This window comes from Monopterus albus, unplaced genomic scaffold (genome assembly GCF_001952655.1).
Source record: "Monopterus albus unplaced genomic scaffold, M_albus_1.0 scaffold43.1, whole genome shotgun sequence".
In the NCBI taxonomy this organism is placed as follows: domain Eukaryota; kingdom Metazoa; phylum Chordata; class Actinopteri; order Synbranchiformes; family Synbranchidae; genus Monopterus; species Monopterus albus.
The window spans coordinates 2,060,645-2,071,777 of NW_018127923.1; the positions used below are offsets into that span (position 1 = coordinate 2,060,645).

The 11,133-nt window shown below is 40.0% G+C and overlaps 1 protein-coding gene and 1 long non-coding RNA gene across 4 annotated transcripts in view; one reads left to right on the forward strand and one right to left on the reverse strand.

Moving 5' to 3' along the window:
• birc6 (baculoviral IAP repeat containing 6) overlaps positions 1–11,133 on the forward strand; it is a 164,503-nt gene that overhangs the window by 107,137 nt on the left and 46,233 nt on the right. The window lies entirely within an intron of this gene.
• Positions 4,652–8,247, reverse strand: LOC109960051 (uncharacterized). Its single transcript, XR_002274936.1, has 2 exons — positions 7,527–8,247; positions 4,652–6,790 (listed from the first exon to the last, which is right to left on the reverse strand). It is a non-coding gene; the product is annotated as an uncharacterized LOC109960051 (long non-coding RNA).

An 11,133-nucleotide genomic window follows, 5' to 3' on the forward strand; every position in this document is an offset into this window, starting at 1 on the left:
ATTATGAACACTCTCTCCCTTTCTCCTCACCCCTCTTTACATATTGCACATTTCCTACTCCCAATTTTTCTGTGTGTAATACACTGATAGCCTTTGTACCAGTCAGATTCCTTGTATGTTCAAAGATTCTGATTCTGATATTTTACCCATTTTAAATGGTTAAAAAAAAAAACATCAGCTTATGGTAGTCAACATTGATATCATGGTGAGCTGCCACAAATAAATCAATGTATGAGAAACGGTGGACTGTGAACTAAGAGACAAAATCTATGTATGTTTACAAATAAACTTGAAATTTGTCAGTTTAGTCACATTTTCCTTTTGTTAATGTCTCTTCATTTACTTGAAGTGCCACAAATAAAGAAGGCAGTGTTAAGTTACTTTAAATAGCCTTTTCTGCATTGTTTCTTTATACATTAGCCAAGGTTAAGCATTTCCATTAATTCAATGACTTGGAGAGGGCAATTCATACATTTATTACCTCTAGAATTGATTATTCTAACACACTATACAGCATGTTGGAGTCCCTTTAGCTTCCCTGTCTCATCTTAAGTTGGTCTAGAGCCCAACTGCTCATCTTTTGACAAATACACAGAAACATGAACACACAACCCAGGGGAGGGGAGGGGAGGAGAGGAGAGGGGAGAAAATCGAAACTCAGAGCATCATGGGGCCCCCAGCAGTCTAGGCCTATAGCAGCAAAACTAAGGGAAGTGTTTTTAATCTTAAAGGTAGAGAGGGTGTCCGCCTCCTGAACTGAGACTGGGAGCTGGTTCCACAGGAGAGTAGCTTTATAGCTAAAGGCTCTGCCTCCCATTCTACTTCTGTGGGCTCTGGGAACCACAAGCAGACCTGCACTCTGAAAGTGCTCTGTTGGGATGATAAGGCTCTACGAGGTCTTTAAGATACAATGCAGCCTTGTCATTAAGGGCTTTGTATGTTAGTAGAAGGATTTTAAACTCTATTCTGGATTTTACAGGGAGCCAGTGGAGAGAAGCTAATATGGGAGAGATATGATCTCTCTTGCTAGTTCCTGTCAGTACTCTGGCTGCAGCATTTTGGATTAACTGGAGGCTTTTTATGGAAATATTGGCACATTCTGATAGTAAAGAGTTACAGTAGTCCAGCCTGGAAGTAACAGATGCATGGACCAGTTTTTCAGCATCACTTTGAGACAGGATGCTCCTAATTGTTGCGATATTGTGCAGGTGAAAGAAGGCAGTTCTGAAGACTTGGTTATATGTGTGATTTAAAGGACATATCCTGGTCAAAAATGGTTTCAAGGTTCCTCACAGTAGTACTGGAGGTGAGAACTATGTCATCTAGAGTAACTATATGATTAGACAGCAGATTTCCAAAGTTTTCAGGTCAAGTACAATAACTTCAGTTTTGTCAGAATTTAGAAATAAGAAATTACAAGTCATCCAGGCTTTTGTGTCTTTAAGACATGCTTGAAGTTTAACCAGCTGATCTGATTCATTTGGCTTCATAGATAAATATAACTTGAGTATCATCTGCATAGCAATGGAAATTTATGTTGTGCTTCCTGATAATATTGCCTAAAGAGAGCACGTATAAAGTGAAGAGAATTGGACCTAACACAGAGCCCTGTGGAACGCCGTGACTAACTTTAGTCTGTGTGGAAGATTCATCATTAACATGAACAAATTGAAAACTTTCTGATAAATAAGTTTTGAACCAATTTAGTGCAGTTCCTTTAATCCCAATAACATGTTCAAGTCTGTAATAAGATGCTGTGATCAGTGGTGTCAAAAGTATCACTGAGATCTAAGAGGACAAGTATGGAGATGAGTCCTTTCTGAGACTAGGAGGACATCATTGGTGTCTTTCACCAATGCCATTTCTGTACTGTGATGGACTCTAAAACCAGAACAAATTGGACCTGTTACTCTGCACTGCACTTACTCCTACTCTGTTATTCTCTGGGTAGATCTCTTAGGTCTTCTAACAGTTGCTCTTAGAGGTGCCTTGCTCCAGATTTAAAAATTATGGTGACCCAGCCTTTGCTGTAGCGGCCCATAAATTGTGGAATAGTCTCCCACCTAAGAGTTGGCCTGCCTCTGACTTGCCTGCCTTTCGCTCTCTCCTTAAAACTCATTATTTAGGCACGAGTTTGTTACCAACACAGATTAGGGCATCTATGTGTTGTCTGTTTTTGGTTCTTTTTCTGTCCTGTTTCTATTGTGTTTATCTAATTGTTGCTTAATTGTTTTTAAATTTGTCTTAAACATCTTCTTTTTTTGTATTTTTTCTTTTAATGTTGCTTGGGTTACTTCTGTCTTGCCAGCTATCCAGTGTGGTCTGCCTTTGGTGAGGGCTCTCTGCATCAGCTGTGTGCTTGACCAGCAAGTGATATTTGAGACTTGACATACACTGGTAGTAACTCAATTCACATCAACAGTAGATGCAAATAACTTTGGTGTTGTGGAGAGAAGCATCTGGCAGGGCTTTGAAGCTGAACTTGCCATTCAAAAGACACTTTTCTTTTCTGCTGCTGTATTGCTTCCTGATTTTCCAAACTGCTGAGTCATAATAACAAAATTTACATTAATCGTATGTCAAAAAAATTGTGGCATTAAAAGGAATTTGTGTTACCGATTTGTTATCTTGTTAACTGTGACAGCCCTAAATTAAACAGTGTCCTTTAAGGCACTACGATCATTAAAGACCAAGCCATTTCCCTTCATTCTGCTCCTTCAAATCTGTGGAGATCAGGAGGCTTCTTACAGGAAGAATGTTTGCTTAAACTTCATATATTTTTTGCCCTGGGCAGTCCAAAACAGATTACATATGATAAGGTCATTACGTATTCTGGAGCAGAATAAAACCTGCTATGACTAAATAGTTGGCATAAATAAGGTGTGTTCAGAAGTGTCTTCCACGATCATGGTAACTGTCCCTTATTACCCCAGCTTTTCATTCAATGTATAAAATATTAATAGGATCTGGTTTTCAGTGTTTTTAACTTGGTTTCATCTTGTGTTTATGGTCCCAAGAATTGATAGACAAAAAATACTTCTGTTGTTCTGTGCTGTCAGAGGATGCTCCATAGCTTTAGGATGGTTTTAGTGTCTGGAAAAAGTGAAAGAAATACTTTCAGTTTGGGCTGCTGATTATGCTCTGACAAATGTTTAAAAAAAACTGAGTGACAATGTTAAAAAGGAAGTAAATGATTACATTTTAAAAAGATTTTTTAAATGTTTGTTTTTTTATAAAATAAGAACTAGTTTGCCCTAAAAGTGAACTATACTTTTCAATAAATGCACATTGTTGCAGATGGTATTTTAGTCTAATTTAGAGATGTGGTTTTAAATAACCTCTGTTTATCTGTAGGTGATGTTACAATAGCCCGTTTGATGACCCTAATGGGTCTGACTTGCCTAATGTTTTGCTATTCTTCCGTTACTTCCCATACCTCTGGCTTTAGAACTCGGTAACAGTAAGCAGAGCTTTTGGTGCTTAAACACTTTGACCCTCTGGAAACACAAGAGAGCCTCTGAGCTTCACAATTAATAGTATTTGGTACTGTAATTAACACTGGCAAAGTGGCCAAGGTGTGGGAGGATCCAACACTTTTGGTCTCTAGATCTTTATTGTCTTATGCACAGCAACACAGCAGGTAACAACATTGAATGCAGGATAATTTGGCTTCTTTGAGCATTTGTTTAATTAAAATGTTGTTCAGTACTAAATTACTCTTTAAAATAGTGGTAACATTTATTTGGGGGCAGTTGAAAAATGGTGGCCATTCTCACCTGTGCCATCTTGACTTATTATGTCATGTAAGTCAGTATATGTGATTACTTCTACTGCAACATTTAAATCAACATCACCCTAGCTCCCTTAGAGAAATAAGTCCCTTCCAAATGGAGTTTAATTTTTCCAAACTGCCCCAACCACAAACATTTTTTAGCCCTTTATTTTACCTTGCCTACCAGAATACGTTTTTCCCCACTATTCCCCCTGCTGCCCCAAAGCTCCTCAGCTGTCTCACCCTGGTGCAGTGCTCCACATTAATCATTTGTGTCTCAGCAAAGCCTTTTGGGACACTTTACAGTTTCTCTTCATTGCCTGGGACACCGGCACTGAAGCTAAACCAATAGTGAGAGAGAAAACCTTTGAATGTCAACACAATACAAATTTATCAAATTTTAAGAATACATTTTTTGGATGTTTTGTTTGACAGTAAATGATTTCTAGTTCTAATATGGGACTCTTTGTGTTATATTTACCATTACATCCTTACCATCTTACACCTTGATTCCCCTTTTGACTTATCCAAGTTAATAATTTGCTGCAGCAGGTGATGACTCATAGTTTACAGCCGTTTTGGTCCATTGTTCATGTTGTGTCGGTATGTACATTACGTTGGAGGGTAATCTGAACATGACTGGCCTTTTGGACAGTAGTTAGTAATGATTCATTACTTCAGATAACACAGAGACCATGTCAGACAGAAGGCAATCCCTGCATGTACTTATGGAGCTTCCCTACCACTGAATGTGAAATGTGTGCGTGTGAACAGTGGGGGTTTCATTAGTATAAGCTTCACAGTGTGTCCACATTTTCATTTTTGATTTCAAGAGGATTTCCCAGCCTGGTAAGAAAAGAATGCTTTGTACAAATGTGCTTAGATATGCTCAGGTAAGGAGTTTTATTTGCAAACTGATACACGTTTACTTCAAGGATCTCCCTCATCACAAGACATATTATTACAGTCAGTACAAGGTGAAAGCCAAGCGAGAAACCTTCATTCATTACCATTCTTTCCCTGTAGGTTTGTGGATTTGCAATTTGTCGCTGCTCATCCATGGAAATGTTGATTGGTTTACCTCAGGCTTTACTCCTGGCAGTTGAAATGGGCAGATAGCAACTTTCAAGTGGATAGGGGATGGGAGGTGGGGATGCCACCACCTGTGATAATTTTTGTAATTAAAAGAGCAATGATGCACTTCTCAAAGATGTTTGTTGGATTGGTTGGAAGATGTTTGCTTGTACCACTCAGCATTTTCTTGTGATTAGAATCATGCAACCATACAGATCATCACATGAAAACATATAAGGTTTATGTGTGTTCATGCCGGTGATTAGCTGTGTATGGTGTGCAGGTGATACAAAATAGCCTCCTTTGTCTCTCAAGCTGCTCTCCCTGCTGTTGTGTTTACCCTTGCTGGTTGACATGTAAATCAACTGAAGCAGGACTGAAGTCGTTCTGTACTTTTTGCAGGCGTGTTTAATGCCTAATGTTGAGGGTAGAAAATTTGCTTTCTTTTAGCTTTTGGAGCCATTTAATGATTGGTCATTTAAAAGTGCTTTGGGGGGGGGACACATTTGCATATTTCTTATAGTGGGGCATGGTGGTTTTGTGATCGCATATGATGATCCTCACACCTTCTCTCACCCAGTCTTTCACACACACTCAAGGTTTCTCACATAAGGGCTGTCCTTGTATATGTCCTCTGTTTATTGTTCAAATGTCCCATATTGCACAATACATTTAGACTTTGTTCAAATATTTATAAAAAGCATTGTTAATACAGGAAAAGTACTGCTGATACTACCGTAAAATAAACATGACCAAATAAATTAAGAGAATCTTTCAACCCACCCTCCCATTCACCAGTTTGTAAAAAGTGGAAGGGATCAAGTAAGTACATTATAGCTCCTGTTTTATTGTACAATTAAATCAGCTATATTATTTGATTACAAGTTGATTAAATTATTTAAATCTTTTTCTAAAGCTCAATTTTTTTACATATACATTTTCTGTTAAAAAAATACCCCCAGCCACCCTTTTCCCACATTTTGGAGTTTTTTTTCCCCAGTTACATTTCTAGAAATTCATTAGCATTCTGCTAAAATTGGTGCATGTATGTTTTTAAATAGAAATATGTTTGCTATTAATGGTTATCATTTGTGTGTTGAGAGCATTATTGAGATTGCAGGTAGGGGGTCCTCTGACAGGAGCCCCAAAACTATCACGGTTTTGGCTCCAACAACAGCATGAATGTAGTGGCCAGCAGTGTCTCCAGGGTGGCTTCTCACCATACTTCTTATAGGCTCTGCTTTTAAACAGCATGTTTAAAAGCTCTTTCAAGAAAGTAGCAATTAAAGTTCCACAAACTTGAAAAGTGAGTAAAAATGCAGGGATAAACATCAGTGCTGTCAACAGGACTGTCCTGTTAAGCATATCATTTCAGCGAGTCAGCACTCCAAGATCTTAGATCAAGAAGAAATCTGTATTTCTTCTTAGGCCATGGGGGGCGTCAGTCCTGGTTGGCTGCTTGCCTGTGTCCATGCGACTCTTGCGCACCCTGTTTCCAGGATAGCCCTGCTTTTGCCATGTCTTCCAGCCCTTTGTTATCTCCCCTGTTCATGACTGTGACTTGGCAGTATGGCTTCTTTGTCCTCATCCTTAGCCAGTCTGTCCCATTTCCTTCTCTTCTCTTTGAGGAAGATGTTCATGACAAGCTTCTCAACATGTCACTTTCTTAACACCCACTGTTCGTTTCAGTCTTTCTTATAGACATCTTATCTGATAGCAGGTTTTTAGAAATCCCTTATCTTCTAATTTGACACTTCACAGTGTGGTGTAGATGTACACAAAAACGATTACAAAGAGGTTAAGAAATGTGCCAAGGATGCCTAACATTGCCAAGATGGACTCCTCCTGCTCCTCCTTGACCTCCAGTGCTCGCACGTCTTCAAGGGTAATGACTGTGGTTCCCATGATCTTGATGCTCACCTTACCTGGAAACGGGACACTTACCTGGAATAAAAGGAAATAATGGAATAAACAGAACATGACTGGAATTAACATTCTGCATTGAAGGCTTAGAATTATTAGCAAAAAGCCCAGTCCCAATCACTTCTGGGTTCAGACAGTCCCCTCCAATGTAAACACCACCACCACCAGAAGGAAATCAGTTCTGAATCAAACAAAACAATGGCTACAAAGAGCGGAGGGGGGTTTAGTCACCAATGTTTATGACCTGTCACAGCTTGAAGCCGAGCTCCTCGACAACAGTGTGCCTGACACCAGCGCTTGCTCGTTCTCATCCTTGGATTATCATCAATGAAACTGTAAAATTGCCAGCACGAATGCTCAATGGCATTTTCCTGAGTCAAAATAAGCCTGATTTAATACTACCATTTGGAGCCACAAGACAACCACCCACCTCTTTTCGTATGTTATTAATTCACATGCCTTACCCCTAGATTCTTGTAAGTAGTTGTTCTGACAGCTATAATATACTATTAATAATACCCAATTGTAACTATAAAATAATTCCCACCTTCCCTATGGAGAAGTCTTAGAAGGTTAGGACAAGAAGCTCTAGACATCTCTGAGAGAGTAATCTGAGCAAAATACGTAAACAGGGTCATTCTTAGTTCATCTTCATCCCTTTCAAATCTGTCAACACTACAGCTATCTTTCATATGAAATTCAAGCAATAAGGAAATTACAGACAAAAAAAGATGCCATATAAATAGAAAGTGCTTACCCTAAAGCATCTAAGGTGCAAGATAACATCATCCAGCATGCTTTATAGATCCCCACTGGAAAATCATGGCTTTAAGGGCATGCTAATGAGGACTTTTGGGGGAGAGGGGGGAAAGGCAGAATGTGTAGCCACAGTTCCAGTGTCTGTGAGCAGCAGGCAAAGTGACGAAGAGAATAATGGAAGGCAGCGGTGTTCAGCAACGTTTCCAGTGAAAACCTCCTTGTCACTTCTACAGTTTTCCAGTCTATAGCGCCACCTGCCAGGTTCAATAGCTCCTCATGCCCTTCCCTTTTGATTAAGTTGTCCCCCACACAAGTCTTTGCAGTGTTTTTTTTTTTTTTTTTTTTTTTTATCAGAAGCTTTGCTTTGCTGCTGCTAAAGAGCTAGCAGCCTCTGTTTAGGAAGCAAGAAGAAACCCTCTTCTCATTTTCCCCCTCCCACCTCCCCACTTTTTCTCCCATCCTCCCTGTCTGTTCCTTTGCTTGAGTTCCCTCTCACTGCTTTGCCTGAACTCCTTTTTGTCACAGTTCATCCACCTACCTTTCCCAGCTTATCAATAAATCTACACAGCCCCTTGTTCTGTACCACTCCCCAATCCTCAGCGCTTGCTTCGGAACCCTCTGAGGAACAGAGCAATTAGTGCCTTTCAGAAAAGCCTCATGCTCGTTACTGAAGCCCTCATGCCAACACCATGCAGATTGTGTCTGGTATATCAGTTGATAGTGTCCCAGCCGCTGCTGAACTAGATAAGGACAGGCAGGTTCTAGAATTAGCCGGGTCTGGCAGGTGATATTCCAGAAGAGGAGGAAAAGCTATAAATTCCAATGGAGCAGACGTCTGTAGAGGGGCAGAGGCAGCCGAGGCGCCCGACAGTCCTTATGGCAAGTCAGATCTGCATTGACTGCCTGTGATAGCAGTGTTACGATAGGTCTCCAACACCAGTTAGTCACCACAGGAGGACAGTTCATTGCATAACCAAGCAGAATGATTGCAAGAGGGAGGACAGATCCTGATGACCATGGCAATGAAGGAGAAGGAACATGAGAATGAGAGAGCGTGTGCGTGTCAGGGAGAGAAAAAAGAAAGAGGGGAGGGGGAAATGACATCGCTCACGCTTACTGTCTCCTCCTCTCCCACTGCTATGATGGCTGGTTGAGCACACACACACATACACCCCCATTCAGCTACCACCTAAACAACACACAAAACCAAAAAGAGAACAGCCAGAACAGGAGATGAATGCAGCATCACTGTGCCGTGCTCCGCTCTGAGTTTATTTGCTGCTATTCTGGCAGACCTGCAGAGAGGGAGGAGTGGAGGAGGATCGGGTAACAGTAGGAGGCGGCGGGAGGGAAAGGATGGCTGAGGATGGGTGGAGGACAAAGAGGGAGGCAGTGGAAAGGTGTGGGGTCTGTGCATGCAGCAGGAGATTTATTTCCAAATCTTCTGATACAAAGACACCATGCCTATAGAGCTGTCTGTGCTATTCCTTTGCTTTCTAACCTCTGCCACACTTTTGCTGCCTTTTTGTTTCCTAATGATACCTCTTTAGTATACCCTATGCTTCACTGTTCTGTGAACTCTGCATCACCACCTATGTCAGCACCAGTTTCAATTACTTAAGGTTAACTTCTCCCAGCTCCACACCACCATGCAGAATGGTTGATTTTTAATAAATGAAGGAAACTGCATTCCCTTTCAGTTCTTGCACTTGAGCATAAGTCAGCACAGTTGGGCTGCTGCTCTAAATGTCAACAGGCTGCTAATCCAGTCACTTCATTTCTTATAGCCCTGACTCACTCTCACTCATCTTTTCTTCTTCCTCACTCGCATCATCTTTGTCCTGTTTTATTTCTATTCCAGTGGATTGCAAATGTGCTCTGTTGGCCACAACCAAGGAACAATATGTACAGTATTGTTCAAAATAATAGCAGTACAATGTGACTAACCAGAATAATCCAGGTTTTTAGTATATTTTTTATTGCTACATGGCAAACAAGTTACCAGTAGGTGCAGTAGATTCTCAGAAAGCAAACAAGACCCAGCATTCATGATATGCACGCTCTTAAGGCTGTGCAATTGGGCAATTAGTTGAAAGGGGTGTGTTCAAAAAAATAGCAGTGTGGCATTCAATCAGTGAGGTCATCAATTTTGTGAAATAACAGGTGTGAATCAGGTGGCCCCTATTTAAGGATGAAGCCAGCACTTGTTAAACATGCATTTGAAAGCCTGAGGAAAATGCGTCGTTCAAGACATTGTTCAGAAGAACAGCGTACTTTGATTAAAAAGTTGATTGGAGAGGGGAAAACCTATAAAGAGGTGCAAAAAATTATAGGCTGTTCAGCTAAAATGATCTCCAATGCCTTAAAATGGAGAGCAAAACCAGAGAGACGTGGAAGAAAACGGAAGACAACCATCAAAATGGATCGAAGAATAACCAGAATGGCAAAGGCCCAGCCAATGATCAAAGACAGTCTGGAGTTACCTGCAAGTACTGTAACAGTTAGAAAATGTCTGTGTGAAGCTAATCTATTTTCAAGAATCCCCCGCAAAGTCCCTCTGTTAATAAGTCATAAATCAATGTTCATATGCGGTGACTTCAATATAGATCTGTTAAATCCAAACAAGCACACAGGAACTGAGGAGTTTATTAACACATTATACAGATGTAGTCTATATCCAAAGATTACAAAACCAAGTAGAGTAACAACTCAGCATGCTACAGTAATAGATAATATATTTACCAATGTTATTGACAGCAAAATAACAAGTGGACTACTTATAAATGATATTAGTGATCACCTACCAATATTTGTGGTTTATGAGGGCCAGTATAGAAAAGAGAGGCCAAAAACAAATTTTTTCTATAGGAGGGAGATGAATGAACATGCTTTAAGGAGGCTAAAAGAGGATTTTATGGGGCAAAACTGGGAATCAGTTTACAGAGAGGAAGACTTAGATAATGCATATGAGAACTTTTTAAACATATTTAAGACTGTATATGACAGGAACTGTCCTCGTAAGCGGTATAAAAATAAAAAGAATTACAGTGAGAGACCGTGGATGAGCAAGGGATTACAGAATGCATGCAAAAAGAAGAATGTGTTATATAAACAGTTCATTAAGGACAGTGCAGTGTGGCTTTTTATTAGTTGACTCCTACAATATACCAACGTACTTAGTGAAGTGTGTGTCACTCCTTCACTGTGTTAGTTTTGTTGTTAGTGTATAAACTGACTTTTAGTTGTTTTGAGTTTGCAGTATCCAGGCATTGTTAATACATATAGTACACCAGTTTGTGTGTGGGATCAAAAGGTACAGAAAATATGTATATTATGTTTTTCTCCCCTTTTGTATTTGTAGTACTACGAAATGTCCTATGGGCTGAACATTGAAATGCACAAACAGGTGATTCCTCTCTATAATGCAGTTTTTTGTCGTCCCATGTCTTGTGTTGTTCTGGTCTGACCTTGTTTCATTTGTTTTCTTGACAGGCAGAAATAGTGAAGAGACTGAATGGGATTTGTGCTCAGGTGCTGCCTTACCTGTCTCAGGAGGAAATGAACCACACATCTTCACTTTTTTTTTCAGTGGGAAATAAAAATAA